Source organism: Desmodus rotundus, chromosome 2, assembly GCF_022682495.2.
Source record: "Desmodus rotundus isolate HL8 chromosome 2, HLdesRot8A.1, whole genome shotgun sequence".
Classification (NCBI taxonomy): Eukaryota; Metazoa; Chordata; class Mammalia; order Chiroptera; family Phyllostomidae; genus Desmodus; species Desmodus rotundus.
In genome coordinates, this window is record NC_071388.1 from 192,587,168 (window position 1) to 192,605,030 (window position 17,863).

At 45.8% G+C, this 17,863-nt stretch overlaps 1 protein-coding gene and 1 pseudogene across 1 annotated transcript in view; one reads left to right on the forward strand and one right to left on the reverse strand.

Annotated features, from left to right (window-relative positions):
• MREG (melanoregulin) overlaps positions 1–17,863 on the reverse strand; it is a 50,493-nt gene that overhangs the window by 12,843 nt on the left and 19,787 nt on the right. The window lies entirely within an intron of this gene.
• LOC112308109 (U4 spliceosomal RNA) lies at positions 7,606–7,693 on the forward strand (annotated as a pseudogene).

Consider the following 17,863-nt stretch of genomic DNA (forward strand, 5'->3'; position numbering starts at 1 on the left):
GACACCTAATACTTCCTCAAGCTCTGCTCCATTCTCCACCTCTCTCTTCACTGCCCCACGGCTTGGAGGGGGAGCTTCCACTGCTGTTCTCACTTCCTCCTCATCCCCCTACTCATCAGCCCCTGACAGTCAGCCCTTTTCAGATCCGATACCCACGTGAAGTACTACAGTGCTTTCCCCACCTTCCTCGTGTCACTGGTGACCGAATGGGGTGTCTCATAGTCCCTTCTGAAGGCCCTCACCTTTCCTAAAGCACTACATCCTGATGACCTTCTCTTCTTGACATGCCTTTCCAGGTCTTCGTGGGAAAGGGAACAAGGAATGAGCATCTATTTCAGACCCACTCAGTACAGCAGGTCTGGACTCCTCCACCACCCTGCCAGGCAGTACTAGACGCCCCATGCAGTGGAGACAAGGTCTGGTGTCTCGCCCAGGGGCGTTCAGCAGCAGGTCTGAGATTCAGGATCTGCCACCCCCAAAGTGCATCCTCCAGCTGATCTCCCTCACTCCCCTCTCCTCTGCAGGCTCCCCTTCTTCCTTTCATACCATCCTCTCCCAAGGCTTTGTCTAGCATCTTTTTCTCTTCTCCATCTCAGCGGTTAATTTCCCCTCCTGCCTCACGTTCTGTTGTCATTCCCCGGTCTCCATCTTTTGCCCTGACCCCAAGCCTCAGCTCCAGGTCTAGATCTCCCCCTTCCTGCTGGGTGTCTCCATGTGGAAAGGCTGCTAATGGAGCCACTCAACAGAGTCTGACTCCCTCACCAGCCTCCACCAGGCCAACGTCTTCTCTCCTTTCTTCCGAACTTGGGCATCTGCTGCTTGCGCCCCTTCAATCTCACCTTCTGAATTCGTATCAGTCACTTAACCCATCTCGTCCCCCCCACCACAAATTCCCCTTTTCTGTTTTCCCACCGCCTCAGGCTTCAGTGGCTGAACAACTACAGTACAGGTCCCTCTGCTTCCAGAGGCTACTGTCTCTGCTCTCCTCCCAACCCACTGTCTTCCTGAAGGTGAAATTAGGCCATTTTTCTCCCGGAAATTGTCAGTGGTTCCACACCACTTACTGAATACTGAATAGTTTCAATCCAGAACAGGCCCCCTGATCTGACTTTCCAGTCCCATTCTGACGACCTGATGACCACTTTCAGTGTGCCCCTGCCACATGGGACCACCCACCCGTCCATGCCTGAGCGTGCCTTGAACTTGTGTGCCTTTGACCATGTTCTCACACTTCCTCATTCCACTGCCACCTAACTCTTATCCACTCTTCAAGGCTCAGCTTAAATGCTACCACCTCAAGAAGACTTCCCCTTTCTTACCAGCTCAGCCCCTTTATGAAAATTGGTGCAGAGTTATTTACTGTATAGATATTGCTCTATAGGTATTTGTAATGGCTCCTTCACTACTGGATTGCAGGTTCTGTGGATACAAGATTCACCCATATCTTACACAGTCTTCTGTAGAGAGCAAGTGTTCCAATGGGTTTTCGGAGTTCACACGAATATGACAATTCACATAAAGGCCACATTCTGCCAATGGCTGAGTGCCTACTTTAAATCTAGAAAGCAGCACAAAATTTTATTAGAAAAAGCCACTTGGGTTCAAATTCATGTGTATCCTGAACAAGGCATGTTTACATAATCAATATATTTTAATTCCCATATTTTTGGGAAACAGAATATGTTCAAGAAAGATGAAATAAAACAAATTAACCCACTGAGCAAGCATTTGGTATCTGAAAAGTACTCTCCACACGTCTCCTTAAATAGTAATAGATACTGAGGCTGTGCTGCGGCAGGCACTCTACACGTGTCACTCCAGTCACCAGAAAATCAGATGAGAAGGGTTCGTGGGTTTGTGTCTACAGAGGCTTTAAGTGTCGCTCTAGGAGGTTAAATAACTCAGCTGAGATCTGAGCTACTAAGTGGGAACCTAGAACTTATTTGTTTGTTTGTTTGTTTGTTTTGGGGGAACCTAGAATACAAACTGGGGTCCGTGTGACTCCATAAGCCACACTCTTCCCAGTACCCTGAGCTGCGTTCCATTAGGCCCAAATTTAGCCCACTACATTGTCCTTCCCTGACACCAACGTGGAAACTGGGACACAAGGAAAGAAATAGAACAAAACGTGCAGGGACTTTCATTCTAAAAGTGGCTTCTGGCACAGCCATTCAGGTCCAGAAGACAAAGAGACCCTCTTCTCTGTTCCCCCGCTGCCCCTCACTGACACAGTCCTCACTTCAGCAGCAGGAGGTGGGACAACGCAAGCACCAGGCAAGGGGCTGGTGAGGCTTGTGGCAAAGGGAGGCGAGAGTCCATTATACAGAGGAAGATCAGAGCTTCCTTTACACACAGCTGATCTGGACAGCATCAAGGCCACCTACCCAGGATGGGCATCCTCTTTCAAGACTATAAAAGCCTATTCTCTCCATCCACAAGACATGGCCTATAAGTGGGAAAGATAGGATTGTGTTTCACTGTTCCTAGACAGCAGGTCCGCTCATTAGCTCTCTGCTTCCACCACAGCCCAAATGGCACAGGATCCAGTGACAGGGCAGAGAAAGTCAGTGTATTAGAGGATAAACAGCAGACTAAAGAACCTTGGAGGAGGAGGTGGTAGGGAGTGGGGGCTCCAGGACTTAGAGGGCCCTCCAACACCTTTCAACAAGGGTTGGCTTGCCTGCTTCTGACCAGACATCTCATCACTCTGGAGCACTCATTCTAAGAATGGTCTATCTGTTGGTAACCAGGGCCTATGGAACTGAGCCTTCTTAGTTGGACAGGTCAAACTGTGAGGTGGCTGTCTCTCTCCTAGCCCCACCAGACCCACCAATTCAGTGAGATGAAAACACGCCTCAGGGTTTACAGATTCACATCTGAGTCCCCTCTCTACTGACCTCTCAGAGCTACGTGCTTGCCCTTCCTTTGAATCCCGGGTAGAGCAAGTCTTAGTGGGGCTGGCCCACTGTGCTGACCACTAGGCCCTGAGTACCCACCCCAGGTGTTCTTATTCTTAACAGATAATAAAATGGGAAACTTTTCCCAGGTCTGGCAGCTTGGGCAGTTGGACTCCACATACCATGCAGAGCCTCAAACCCCAAATGTCACCCTGGAGTTCCTGGAGTTTCTTCTTGGAGTACCTTGGAAAGGCACTTCCATACCCTGGTAGCTAATGCAGTCCCATTACCTTCTGTGATGTTCCTGTGTTTTGACCTAGAACTAGAGCAAGAATTTTGACCTAGAACAAGTCAAATGCAAATGCCAAGTAATGCTTTTCCAACTCTCGCTGCTTATTTTTATTCCACAGCTCTGCTGGAGTTCTGGAAGCAGACTGCTTTGCAGCCAGAAGCCCATGACCTAATTCTTTATTTGGTTTTAACCAGATTAAGCCAAGCGATAGCTCGCAGCTCCTGCTGGGAAGTGTGCCAACAAAGCCATGGAACAGGGCTGCTAAGCAATGAGATTTCAAATCAGTTTTGTCTAACCTGGGGGGTTCCAACCCATGAACAGCTTCAGTATTAGGAGAAGAGCCAAATTCAGGATTTGGCTAATGCTTCCAGTGGGAAGAATGGGACATTGTTATTCCTAATCAACTAGTGGGAACCATCTCAGAGTTCTGCTGCTCCAGTCATTGAAGGGAACAAGGACAAATAGTTGCTGTCACTGAAGGCAAAGGATAATAAACCTGAATTCCTGGGCATGGGCAGGAAAGGGGGGCCTGAATTTCTGGCAAGGTAGAAATAGCCAGTTCATTCACAATTACTCTGTATCATGGAGGAAGGCTGCTTCTTCAAATACCGAGGCAAATTCAGATTTAACAATGGGTCGTGTGAATGAGCATGATGTCTCAAAGATCTGGCTATCCCTCAGCATCAAGCCCTGTGCTGGGCAATGCAGCAGCCATGGGTCACACATGGCTAGAGAGCACTTTGAGTGTGGCCACTCCAAATCGAGAAGCGCTACGAGTGTAAAATACACACTGGATTTTGAAGACAAAATACCAAAAAGTAAAATGAAATAAAATATCTCATTAACAGCATTTATACTGACTGCATGTTGAAATTGTTACTGTAGATAGTTAGCTAATTATTAATAAGAAAGGGGGGCAAAGGAAATTAGACACAAGAGTTTAATAAACTGGGGAGGATAAGCCTGTTTTACCAGGAAGCTATAGCCTCACACCCCAGGGGATTACAGCATTTCTCCACCAAGGGGATTAACACTCCTCCCTTCCCCCCCTCTGGTACTGGATAATTGTGGGGTGGGGTGGGGGTGCAGGGGGTGACACTTCACCATAGAGGACCGTCAATCTAACTAGGGGGTGGGGATCCATCCAAAGCTGCGGAAGCTTGGGAAATTAATTGGGTTTTTTTTTTGAAAAAGTACCTGGTTTATCCCAAACTCTAGCTAAAATAAGCCCAGGGGAACAAAGACCCTCCCAACCCCCTCCCTCTAATACCCTCCCTTCCTCCCTCTCTTTCAGTAATGCACTCTCCCCATGCGCCCCACGTGTTTGCATTCTCTCTTGCCCAGGAGCATGTGGCCATGTGGATCCAGCAGCTACTGGTGCCCACAGCAGATGGTGTGGGCTCCGAAGACCTGAGCTTTAATGTGAAGCAGAAACTCTGGACACGGGCTTTTGTTTTGGCCTTGCTGAGGACACGGTTGGACTTTTTCCACGGTGGGATGGAGGGAGATGAGAAACTGGAAATCCAGGGGCAGGTTTCCACCTGAATAAACCATCTTGCCACACCACAGTCTCCTGTGTGTGGGTTCTTGGAACGCTTTCCTCGCAATCCTGTGAAAGACCCTGATTTCCATCGCCAACAAAATGATAACATGTTGGATATATTTGGTTATAATATATTATTAAATTTAATTTCACCTGTTTACTTTTACTTTTTCAATCTGGTTACAAGAAAATTTAAAATTACTTACGTGCCTTACATTATGTTTTTGCTGGATAGTGCTGATCTAGAGAATACTACACCTAATTGTTTAACGTCAAAGCGTGGCAAAATTTGCAATGGGACACCTCTGTAGCCAAACCCTACCAGAAAACACTCTGTGGGTCTTAAAGTGTTGCGGGTTCTTTCCAGGTGACAGTATAATAGTGTTTATATCTCAGGGTAGATATTATGCATACATGACTTTTTTCCTCCTATACTATCCAAATCTTCCATAATGGTTATGTACTTCTATAATCACAGCCAAAACTTTAAAACCCCAAGAAGTATTATTTTTACAGTTTCCTTTGTAAAATAACCTAGTGTCTAATTACCTCTAAAATGGAAAGGTCTTCTTATGGGTACTATTGTAATTTGAATTTATTTAGACAAGTCGTTACTATTTTCCAATTGGCAACTCACAGACCTTTGCTCACTTGATTTCAATAAATTCTGTTAATTGAAAACACTGTTGATAAATGTTCAAGTTCCTGGATGTGTCCCAGTATTAAGGTGAAAGCACTGTTGCTTGTGTGGGGCATTTGCTCTGTCTGCATTCTAGGATCACTGCCAGCTTCAAAGAGAAGGAGCAGGAGCAAGGGGACACAGCAAGGACAAAGTGATGACCAGAAAAGAGTCCCAGTAGAGTTGAGATCTTTTATGGGGGAGGTGAGGGGAATGGGCATTAGGCAGAGCCAGTCAGAGACACCAACAGGAACAGAAAGACAGAAATTAGGAAATTACAATTTGCTTTTATAAACGAACAACCCCCAGGATCTGAAAGTTTTCCTTTTTTTTTTTAACCCAAATACTTATTATAGCAGTAATCATTTTTGTAATTATTCTTGTTGCATATCTTGTCACCAGGGACCCTACGTACAATTCCAAAGCTGTCAAATTGTGTTTTCCTGACTGACACTAAACAGCCCCAGTGCTTTTCTTCTTCGCCCCCCAGGAGGAAGGAGCTAAGGCAGCTGGCCCTTGATTGATTCATTGTGTGTGGACGGTGGGGGGTGCGGAGAGTGAGGAGGATAACCTCCCAGGAAAAAGGACAGAAGCAGGCGACCGATCTAATTTCCTTATCAACGGAACCTCCCAGTAACTGGAGGAATGCTATTTGTTAGGAGGAAGAACCCTTATTTACAGAATGTCCTTAACAAAGAGTCTCTGCTCAAAGGATCACTTCAACTCAGGTACCCAACATCTTCAGGGTGTGGCTCCCTGGACAATGTCGCTATACTAAAAGATGAGGAGGAGCTTCACAATGGAACTCTTTATAATATAAATGGTTTCAACTGTGTGAGATCACCCAGTGAGCCTCGTTTAGACTCATCCAGCATTCTGAATCAGAGGTGCCTGTCCTGTGGGGGAGTGGGGTCTTAGGGACACATGCTCAATGTCCCAGACCTCTGCTTGTTTCATCAGAGGCTCTCAACTGCCTGTGTCTTTGAAAATATCAGTAAAGGTTGATAGTGGGAAAGATCTATGATCCACGTGAATCTGCTCTGACAAAGTGTTTTGCACACTCCACCTCTCTCCCCATCACTTGACTCCAACTTTGTAATTCTTCTGTGTTTTTATTGTCTACCATAGATCTCTAAGTTATCTATATCCTTTTAAAGACACAGACCTGCAAACCATACCACTTCCCTAATCACACCAAACACATCTCCAACCGAAAGTCACCCTGCACCTTCCACAAAGAGGTTCAGATGCTTGTCTATATCACCTGGCCACAACAGGGTTCCTTTAATAGCTGGGAGTTGTTATCTAAGGTCAAGTCTTATCAAACCTTTTTCCTTACAATTCCAGTGTCTCACTCACTGTCCATGTTCAGTCCCCCCCAACTTCAGTAAGATGCTGCCTCCCCTACTCAAATATTTGGAGGTGACTCTGACAAAGCCTCGAGCATGATGCACTGCTTGCTACAGCCGCAGGGACAAACAGTCACGTAAGATGAGGCAGTCCTATAATTTGCCTGGACGCTCAGTGGTTAACACACTTGTGTGTAATTACTCCAGTCTTTACGGGCTGCTACAGACACATGGACAACCCTTTGCCAAGCCAATTAGGAAGCTGCCTGGTGAACCCTGAATTCGGCAGCCATGTCCAGTTTTCAAGACCTTTGCCTCATCAGTCATCTGCCTTGTTCCTTATCACTAGGACAAGCTCTCATTAATTCAAACAAAGCCTCCAACACAATTTCTGCACGTTTAAAGCTCAGAATGTAATAGGAAAACAGTGGTGTGGCACTAGTCTGTAGTACATTTAACATGTTTGGGAATTACAGTGTATATATATATTGTTATATGGTCATTTTTGGAAAGAAAATTCAATGTTTTGCACCCATAAATAAAAGGGCTAGAAGAGTCTCTCAGTTTCTAAGGAGGATCTCTTCCAAAGGATCATCAAGCGGTGGGCACAGGAAGCCCTCTTCAAAGGGGCTGGTGATGTGTCCTTTTTGAATGAAAAATTAAATCCACACAATCAATTGAGCCAACTCTACTGAGCACGAAACCAAAGGCAAAGCTCAGATGAGGGCCTCAGTCAGACAGAATTTTAGGGTTTACAAGACATAAAGTCTCCATCACAACTAATTATCTTTGCCACTATAGCACGAAAGCGGCCACAGACAATGAGTAGACAAATGGGAGTGTCTAGCTTTGCGCAGTGGCAGTATCGTAGCCAATGAGGTTTATCCAATGAGGTTTATCCGAGGTGCGATTATTGCTAATTGAAAACAAATGGGCGTGTCTGTGTTCCTGCACAACTGGATTTGACCTGTGGGCCACAGTTTGTCTAGAACGTGGAGAGAAATGTGGCCTGGAGGGATCCACCTACTTGTTTTGCTCTCGGAAATATCTGCAACCTTCATTCCATGCATAGTACACACATTTCATTCAAAGGGCAGCAATGAGGTCTCGCTAAGTCCTCAAGATGCAGATGCCCAGAAGCATAACACGTAATGCTTCTCGGGTTAAAAGCCACGTCACTTCTCCGGAGTTCACAGGCCTTTAAATACGGGGACTTCTGAGATATGTCCTCCATACCTCCCTCTGTCAGATGAGAAAACAGGCCCAGAGAGATTTAGTGGCCTGCCCAAGGTCACCCAACAAATTGGCAGCAGAGTCAGGAGACAGTGGAAGAGCTGGGCCTGAACCCCAGGAATCCTATCTGCTGAGCCACACTCCTCCTGCTGCTCTGTGAAATAAACATCTGCTTTACTTTTCACCACCTACTGCCATCACCCTGGTAACAGAGTGAAGTAGATGAGCTTGCAGACTTGGAAACTTCATTTTTTTCCAGGTGATAACTCACACAGAAGCTACCATAAAATATCTGTGAGAGTAAGGGTGCCTCTCTCCCACTGCCTGGTCCCCCTCAAGGCTTGTAGGACACCTCAAACAAATCATAGGTATCAAGGACACCAAGTTGTTCAAATGTGACTTTATTTATCATCTACTATCCTCTCGGTACCCCCTGTTTCTAGAAGTCTCCTCTTCTTTTTACACCTGTCCAATGGCCCGGGGCCAACATTGCAGGGCCGCTCTCTCCCAACCTTCGCCTCTACACCCTGCAGTCAAACTTATCAGTCCTGGATCCTATTCCTTTGAAAAACTCAATTGTGCTGACCTATTAATGACGAGTAATTTTTAGCTAAGACACAACCAATCAGTTTCTGATAAGAATTAATGTGTTATTGCTCCCAGATATCAAATTTGAGTTTCAAAGGAGTCTTTTAGTAGCTCAACAAAGAGTGAAATTATGTTGGGTGGCTTCTCCAAAGATGCCTGCAGAGCTACCCTTAGATGGGGAGACTTAGGTTTTTACCCCTACTTCAACCAGAGAAGTTTTACATTTCCTGGTAGGTTCCCTTGGGGGTGAGAGGGAGTTTCAAAGATAACAGAAAAAAGTTTAAAAACCACAGACATACGCCAAAGCATGGACCCATGGTGAAGACCTCAGTCACGATGCCAACACAGAAGCTATTTTAAGGGTGTGTCAAGAGCTATAAAGTGTCTGAGATTTGACTCTTTTACAAGCTGAAAAGTTCTCCTGCTATAGTTTCATGGGTGCTGGCAAAAGACACGAGGGTACACATGGGTCAGAGACAAATGACCCAGCAGTAGCAGATAAGCGTGTTTTATGAGAGCTCTCTGCCAAGATTCCAACACAATAACAGGAAGAGAACCAAGTAATACACACGCATGCACACTAGGAGAGGAGCCCCGAATTTAGGAAACATGAATCTTTTCCAGTGGGCCATAGGCCTGCCCGCCCTTTGCTCCGGAGAGAGACCTACACCTCCTAGGATGTCCACTGTGCACACTTCCTTGAAAAGACTCCCCAGAAGGAAGGGCAGGCAGTGCTCTGCTCACAATGTGCCCAGAGAACAAGAGACCCATGGAGAATTCTCTCTCAACAGGGAGAGAAGCCCAGGCCTGCTCTGGACTCCAAAGGACTATGAGTGTCCCAAACTGGGGAGAAGAGGGGGTCAAAGGGAAAGAACAAATCTTGCAAAGGGACAAATAAGCATCTCCTACTTGTTGAGTTCAAAAGCGAACTGCATCCTTCTTAGAACAAAATTCAGAATCCTCACCATGGCCGACTGGCCTTCGTGATCTGGTCCTCACTAGTCTTCCCAGGGGCACATGGTACAACCTTTTCCCTCACTCCCTCTGCTGCTGCTGCACTGGCCTTCTTGCTGCTCCTGGCATCTACCCTCTCTCTCACGTGCACCCCTGCCTCAGGGCCTTCGTAGCTGCTGTTCCCTCGGGTGGGAATGTCCTTCACAAGGTTCACTCCCTCCCCTCGTTCAGATCTCCATTCCCAGCCCAGAGTCAGTCACCTTCTGTTCCCTCATATTGTCTTATTTGTCTTCAAAGTGCTCATCACACCCTACCTTGTATTAATTTGTTGTCGGTCTCCCCTCAGTAGAATGTGAGCTCCCTGAGGGCAGGCCCTTTGTTTACTGCTATACCCACAGGTTTACATCTGATCATCAAATTAAACAACTATTTTTTAATCCTATAACTGCAAGTCTACCATTATGAATTGAATTGTGTTCCCCAAAACTCATATACTGAAGTCCTAAGCCCCAGGACCTCAGAATGTGACTCTTTTAGGAAATTGGACCTTTACTGGGGCAGTCAAGTTAAATGCAGGTGTTAGGGTTGGCCCTAATTCAATGTGACTGGTGTCCTCATGATAAGCAAGGTGTCCACTGCCATGACTAGTTAAACAATCCGTGGAGTCAACTGTTATCCAAGCCTGGAGGCAGTTCCATAGCAAAGCAGCACTCAGAAGAGTTTGAGTAGGTGCTCTCTCCAGTTGCCATATACCCAGAGGTGCTTTCTATTTCCCAACCGTCACTTTAAAGCAGGCAACACATAAATGCTATGTCATGGATTTAAACACTAAGGTGAAGACTGAGGCATGATCTGTTTCTGAACACTGAACAATCAGAAGCCTGGGTACATATGAGCCTCAGCATGCACACAGAGACAAGCACAGACAGGTAGAAACATTCTAAGCAAGCAAAAGGAAGAAAAGGATGGATGAAACCAGCAGAGGGCTGCTTGTTCTCCTCCCCAGTTGTTTAACACAGCCCAGCTCTCAGCTTTCTGTGGCTGGAAGAAGAGTCCAAGGGGACTGAAAGCAGGAGAAACAAGAGAGGAAAAGAAGACCTTTCAAAAGTAAGGCAGAGGAACAGGTGGAGCAAGTGTTATGAAGGGCAGCCAGTGTTTCCATACCAGCTGAGGCTCCACAAGCCAGAAGAGAGATCACTTCTCAAATGCCCCCGCCTGACCTAACCCCAGTCCAACAGGAAAGACATCAGCACCCCCAGTTAGTTATCCACATTCTTGGGCCACTCAAAGATGTGCTCGATGCTGAATGCCAGCTCAGGCCAGGTTCTCCCCTTTAAACAGTTCAGCCCTTGGGCCCCACAAGTTCCTGGGAAATGAGAAATAGTCTGGCTTATCCAGTGCCTTGGCCTTCATCCTAAGGGTCCTCATGCAGGACCCTGTCTCTCTCTCAGGAATACTGGATCTCAAGCTTCTAGCAGTGCTTCCAAAGTGATGAGGCTGCTCCAACCCCAATTCAGAAGAGACCAAAACCACAGTGACAATATACAGAAACCTATCTAGAGCCCCAGCAAAAAAAAAAAAAAAAGCATGGGGCTGAGCTAGCCCCTCTGCTCAGAAAACCTCTCATCTTCCTCATATTTCACCAAATATAATGAATTTGGGTTCACGAGTTTATCAAATCATCCAATGAATTCCTCTGGTTCTGTCCTAATTCCTGCTTCTTTTTTATTTCCAGTTGAACTGAGCCTCCTCAGAGTAAACAGACTTTACTGGGTGAAAGATGGATGAAAAAAGTGCAGGGTGGGATACTTAGAGGGGAAGAGCCAGGCTTGGCGAGGAGCCAACCAAAAAGGATGCAGGCAGAGGGTCACATAAGAACCCTGGGGGGGCTTCTACAAGCTAAGGGGAAAGGGGGCCAGAAAGGAAGGGAGAAGGCTTCTGCATGCAAAGGCTGCTCATCTTGCTGGTCACCATGGCATCCTTGGGCAGCTCAGTCCTACCCCCAACAGTCTACTTCATCTGGACATATCACCCACTCCCTCCAGTCTTCTGCCTGGAGAGGCAAAGGGATAATGGCTCGAGAGTATGTCCTGTAGTCTTTCCCCATTTGAAAAAACACAGAAACCTCACTGACTTTAGACAGGTAACATGTGTGGTAGAAGACAATACAAGGAATTTTTTAATTTATTTCTGCGTATTGCCAAAGTTGGGCTGAAAGAGCAGACACCCTGACATCCTTGGTCTGAAGTCTCTCTCTCTTCTCACAAGCTATTGCCATTTCCACTCCAAGCTTTCCTGGGAGTCCCTCACATTTAACACGATTGCTGGAAAAAATATGGTACAAATGGGTAAGAGATCCCATCCCAGAAGCATGGTCTGTATTTAACAACAAACTCAACCGCTGTGAATTCTTATTGTCACCACTGTACTTGGTTTCCAAACTTCCTGGTAAACTCACCAAAGATGTGCCCCCCTCTTCAAGAAAAAGTGAAAATAAAGAGCAAGCTCAAAGAGACTGAAGCGCAGTCGGCCATATGACTGAACCAGAAATATCTGGAGAGTCCACGAAAGGCTCCTCTGTTACATCCCCCCCTCAGGACGGGCCCAGTTAATGGGCAAGAGTGCCTGGCTCTTCTGGCTCTTGGTTGAAAAACTTGATTCCACAGCCAGGACTGACAACCTGTAGCCCAAACACACATCTCCACTTTTTACAGAAGAACGAACCAGGTTTCTCGTGACTCAGGTCCATGGAAATTCACACCTAGTAGAGTGCTTTCACAACCATGACAGCAGCAATTCGGGCAAAGAATTGTGACTGCCCTGGGTGTGACTCACCCTCAAGTACCGTGTGGTTTAACGTGACAATAGAGCGCAGACCCAGTCTGTAGTCAGCAGCCACAGGGCCCGCCTCTGAGACGGCAAAACCGCCACCAGGCACAGCTCACTCCTGCTCCGTAAATAGAACGATGGTGTAACAATTATGCAGCCTGGGACCAGGCACCCAAATGGAAGGGTGGCTTCATGTCAAGAAAAATACAGTGTCCTTCCAGAGGACTTTGAGGCTGTTAAGTCTGAGACGCAGCAGATCTGGGCCCATGTCAGAACTGGGTGGGTGCTACCATCTTCCCCATATGTTCAGTCCAAACCAGAAAGCAAGCCAAGTGGTTCTCCTAGCTGACGCCTCATCAGCCATCCGAGATTCCCCAGCGGAACATTCTCGCATCAGGAAGTCCCAGCGCGCCAGTATCCAGGGCTCTCTCGGGCTCGGTGCGATCAAGAACCATTTTCGGTTATACTCACACTGAGAAGAGCAAGGCTGACCAGAGGAAGGGGTGGGGCGGGGTGGTTGAAAAGGCGGGGATGGTGAGGCAGCCCACAAATGCGGCTCTGTTCATTACCATATGAATTCAGAGGCCCTGGGAGGGGAAGCCAGCTCCTGAGAAAGAGCCTGATTAATCAGAAGACCCACTGACTGAGCTCCAGAGAAAGAGCCTGATTTGTCAGGAGACTCACAGCCTTGAAAAGATAAATACCCACTGAGTGCTTTTCAAGCATTCTGCCTCAGTCCATTTTGGCAGAATTCCTCAAAGCTTGTTTCAGCTCCTCCTAAACTAACTTTCATTCTCTCTCTCCTCCTCTTCTCCCTCCCCTTCCCCTTTCTCCAGCACACCCACAGTAAAACAAAGCCAAACAGTTTAGCAAGACGCAGGGAAACAGCCACCAGAGAGCTGTGAAATAATAGGCAGAGAATTCTATTCTGTATGAAGAATATGTATATGAAGTAATAATACATGCATATGATCTACAGTTGGCTTTAAACAAGACCAGGAAAGTAAAAGCTCCTTCCCTCTGCTCACTTCTGACTCCCCAGCACTCACCATGGCTAAAAGTTCACAGGCAACCTTCCAGAAATTTTATTACGCTTTTATATAAATGGGCTATTTTTATGCAAATGTGATAATACTATGCATACCCACTTAGCAAGAGATCATAACTGTCTTTCCAAGTCAGTACCTATAAATTCTGCCACATTATTTTTTTAAGCTGTATAGCATCCATTAGTATGGCTATTTACGATATATCTAACCAGTGCTTTCACTGCATATTTTTATTTCCAGATTTTTACTTTTCAAAGCAATGCTACGAATAACATTTATCTTTGTTTAACCATGTGAGGATATTCACGGGATGAAGAGCCAACAGCAAAACTGTTGGGTTAAGCTGCTTTCATTTAGATTTCACATTTAGGCTACTCCACCTTAAAAAAGAATTTCAAACTGGTGAACGGAGCCAAAATGACTGTTGAGGAAGCAGAGGAGCTATTTTGATCACAAGGGATACCATTCCGGGGCAACCACTTCCCGTAGGTCCACTTGTTTCTCAGCCAAGAGAAAAATGTGGATATTTTTACTGAATGCTGGCACCGTCCCTTCAGCAGAGATTCCTCAAACCTCAATAGCCTCATCGGTTTCTGTGCCCTCAGTCCACCTTTAGATATTAAATAATAAATCACGAAAATGAATGAGCCTTCAATTGGAGACGTGTAGCTCTCTGTGGGCACAGAGATGACATCATTATTAGATTGGGACAATAGTGTCAAGAGGTCTCACAGGAGAAAATGGGATGGCGGGACTTGCTGAGTCTTGGCAGTGTGTTACGCTCTGTTTGCAAAGACCTGTGTGCTTCACTTGGGCTGCAGTGTCTAGAGATCCCTGCCTTCCACACCTGGTCTGCTGGCTCTCATCGGCTATCTGCTTAGCCTCTGCATAAAGCTGAGTCTTTATTTGCAATACCGCCCTTGATCTCCACCCCAGACTCATCCAATATTCGTTATTCTGGACTTCCCTTGATTCCGCATTCTGCTGCCTGCCCTCCCAAACCCCTGCTTGTGTCCGGAGCCCGAGACGATCGTTCTCCTGGAGGTGATTTCAGAAATATCTTTCTACCACCATCCAGGGGCAGGGTGTCCTAACCAAATGACAGGGACAAAATATGAAAAGTACTTGGAAAAGCACCGGGTATACAGTAAGTGCTCCATAAATGTCAATTGTCATTGTTCTTGTTGTCTGACTCTTTTCACGGAGCCACCCTCTACTTTAATCACTGGCTTCCCTTATAGAATTTATTACTGGGGAGAGTCTGCACTCACCTGTCAAGTCTATGGCCCACCAAACGGTTACATGCATTTGGATTTACATGACCATCGCTTGTGAATTTGGTTAGCGTTAGTAAAATCCTCTATGATGGTTAATTTTATGTGTCAACTTGGCTGGGCCACAGTGTCCAGATATTTGGTCAAACATTATTCTACATGTTTCTGTGAGGGTGCTTGTGAATGAGATTAATAGTTAAATTGGTACACTCCAAATAAAGCAGATAACCCTCCATTACGTGGGTTAACCTTACCCAACCCCTTGAAGGCTTTAACGGAACAAAGGCTGACCCCCTCTGAGCAGGAAGGAATTCTGCCAGCTGACTGTCTTTGGACTTGAACTGCAACTCACCTCTGATTCTCCAGCCTCCAGGCCTCCAGCATCAGATTTTAGATTCACCAAGCCTCCTCAACTGTGTGAACCAATTCCTGAAAATAAATCTCTCTCTGTAGATTATAGGTAGGTAGGTAGGTAGGTAGGTAGGTAGGTAGCAGGTAGATAGACAGGTCGATCCTGCTGGTTCTTTTTCTCTGAGAACCCTACCATATCCCCCTAAGTTCAAATAGCTGTAGGTCCCCTGAGAAAATCAAGAGAGTTGCAAAGCTGGTCGTGAGATGGTGGGCAGATGTGGTATCACCCACAGCATCGCAAGCTTGTGAGCTCTGCATGACCAACCAGCAGCCTGCCTCAGGGACACATCCATCACACTGACCTAAGAATAGCTGTGAAACTAGAAGTGGGCCCTTACAATGGTGAATGTGGAAATTGTAACTTAATGGCAATATCAAGGATTTAGTTCTCACAGTGAGTTGAGAAGTGAGGTATCTAAAAAGAACAGAGAAGAATTTCCTATATCGTTGATACTAAATTAGTATCAAGGCAAAAAAAATATTAGCCTTTTGGATGTATGAAGAACTGACAACACTCTCATTCCAAATCAAAGCTGCTTGATTTAGCATGACATCAACCACTACTAGTAAAATGAAACAATTAATACATACATCAGGCAGAATTTGAGCTTTTCTTATGACACATCATCAAATATACATATAAGAATACATGTGACATACAAGTATATTTAAATAGCCTAGATACCTTTGAAAAACCAATTACACACTAGAGTTTTCTCTCTTTTTCAAAAATTTTATTTATTTACTTTTAGAGAAAGGGGAAGAAAGGGAGAAAGAGAAAGAAACATTGATGTGAGACAGAAACACTGACTGGTTGCCTCTCGCACACGCCCACACCAGGTACTGAACCCACAACCCAGGCAGGTGCCCTGACCAGGAATCAAACCAGTGGTCTTTCGCTTTACAGGATGGTGCCCAACCAGCTGAGCCACACTGGTCAGTGCGCACACTGGACTTTTCTTAAGAGAGAATAAATTGGACAGTGTCTTAAATCTTCTCTGTGAAATTCTATGACTTTAAGCTTATTTTTTACTACCTGCTTGTTCCCATTCATATTTAAAATAAAGAACAAGAAAATCCTTCAGCCATCTGTCCCAAATCTTCAGAACCTTGTGGCTTTTCATGTCTACTCCACAGTCAAGGGCATTGACCCTGAGTCTGGAGCCCATTTCTGCATGAACGCTATAAAGAAGTCACTTCACCTCTGTGTGTATCTTTCTCTTTAACACACAGTGCATCTACATCAGAAGACTACTGCGAGAAGCCAGGTAATGCACACGGGAGGCAGTGTGTCTGTAGGATAGGCAGGCATCTCTGATGACCTCATTTGCTCTAGGAAAACCCAAAGCCAACATTGAGGAAGGTTACTGGAGGATTAACTTGATATTAGCCCCTGGTGTTTCAATATAGAAGAAGTCAACTTTAAAAGTTTAAAGCAGCTTTATGGTTTCAGTTTCTTCTCAGGCTCAATTGTTTTATTCAAGGTAAAAAAAGCACTTATGGAAAGATACAATTCCTGTCACATGCTTGCCAATAAAGGCATGGCTTTCCTTCTGGAAATTTCCACCCTCACAAGCATTAAAACTCAGGAAGCTCAGAGGCGCTGCAGCCTGCTGCTCTGACGGTGAAGCTCTGCGTACAGAAAAAGCTGGCTAGCTCCCACTCTCCCCCCTCACGCACCGCACTTTCCTGGAGGTACCCAACTTGTTGTCCGTCCTCCTATTTCACTGACCTATTGATACTCTCAAGGTACACAGTTTGCTGGTGTTCATGTATCCTTCTGGGATCCAGTGCAAGGAGGCCAATGAGGACAGAGTCTGAAGAATAGTAGAAGAAAAAGGCCTGGCCATTACACTCTAGGATATGGAAGCCCAGAAGAATAGAGTAGAACTCAGGTACAAAAAGCTCCCTCCAGTCTTCTGTTCTCTCCATTTCCATTCCATGGCCAATCAGCTGAGAGGGAGGCTCTGCCAGACCAGACATCAGCCTCTTCCAGGTTTACATCCCTAATGTTGATGTATACAAGTCTGTCCGGAAAAAGTCCAGCCATTATTAATATAGCGAGAATGGTTTACGTGACTTCATTATAACCTGGCAGCCAAAGAGAGTGGACATGTGTGAACAATGGCGACCTCACTGTACCAGTCAGTGGGAGCGGTAGACACTGTTGAGCGAGCACGTAAGCGGCATGGTCATCACATTCAAAATGACTGAGCAAGTTGAGCAACAAATCTGCATCAAATTTTGCGTGAAGCTTGAACGTTCCTCTGCGGAAACTATTTACATGATTCAGAAGGCCATAGCTATGGGCAACTGGTGACTGGCAGCTTTGTCACGACAACGCGCCTGCTCACACATCATGTCTCATGCAGTTTTCTGGCAAAACATTAAATCACCCAGGTGACTCAGCCTCCTTACAACCCAGATTTGGTGCCCTGAGACTTCCGGCTTTTCCCAAAACTAAAATCACCTTTCAAAGGGAAGGGATTTCAGACTGTCAATGAGATTCAGGAAAATATGATGGGGCAGCTGATGGTGATTGGGAGAACTGTGTGAGGTCCCAAGGCGCCTACTCTGAAGGAGACTGAGGCATCATTGTCCTCTGTACAGTGTTTCTTGTATCTGCTATCTTCTTCAATAAATGTCTATTTTTCATATTATATGGCTGGATACCTTCTGGACAGACCTCATATATACGTAAGGGGCAGGGTGGGCAAAAAGTAGAAAGAAACGTCACAAACAGAATGTCTTCTGATGTGGTACAA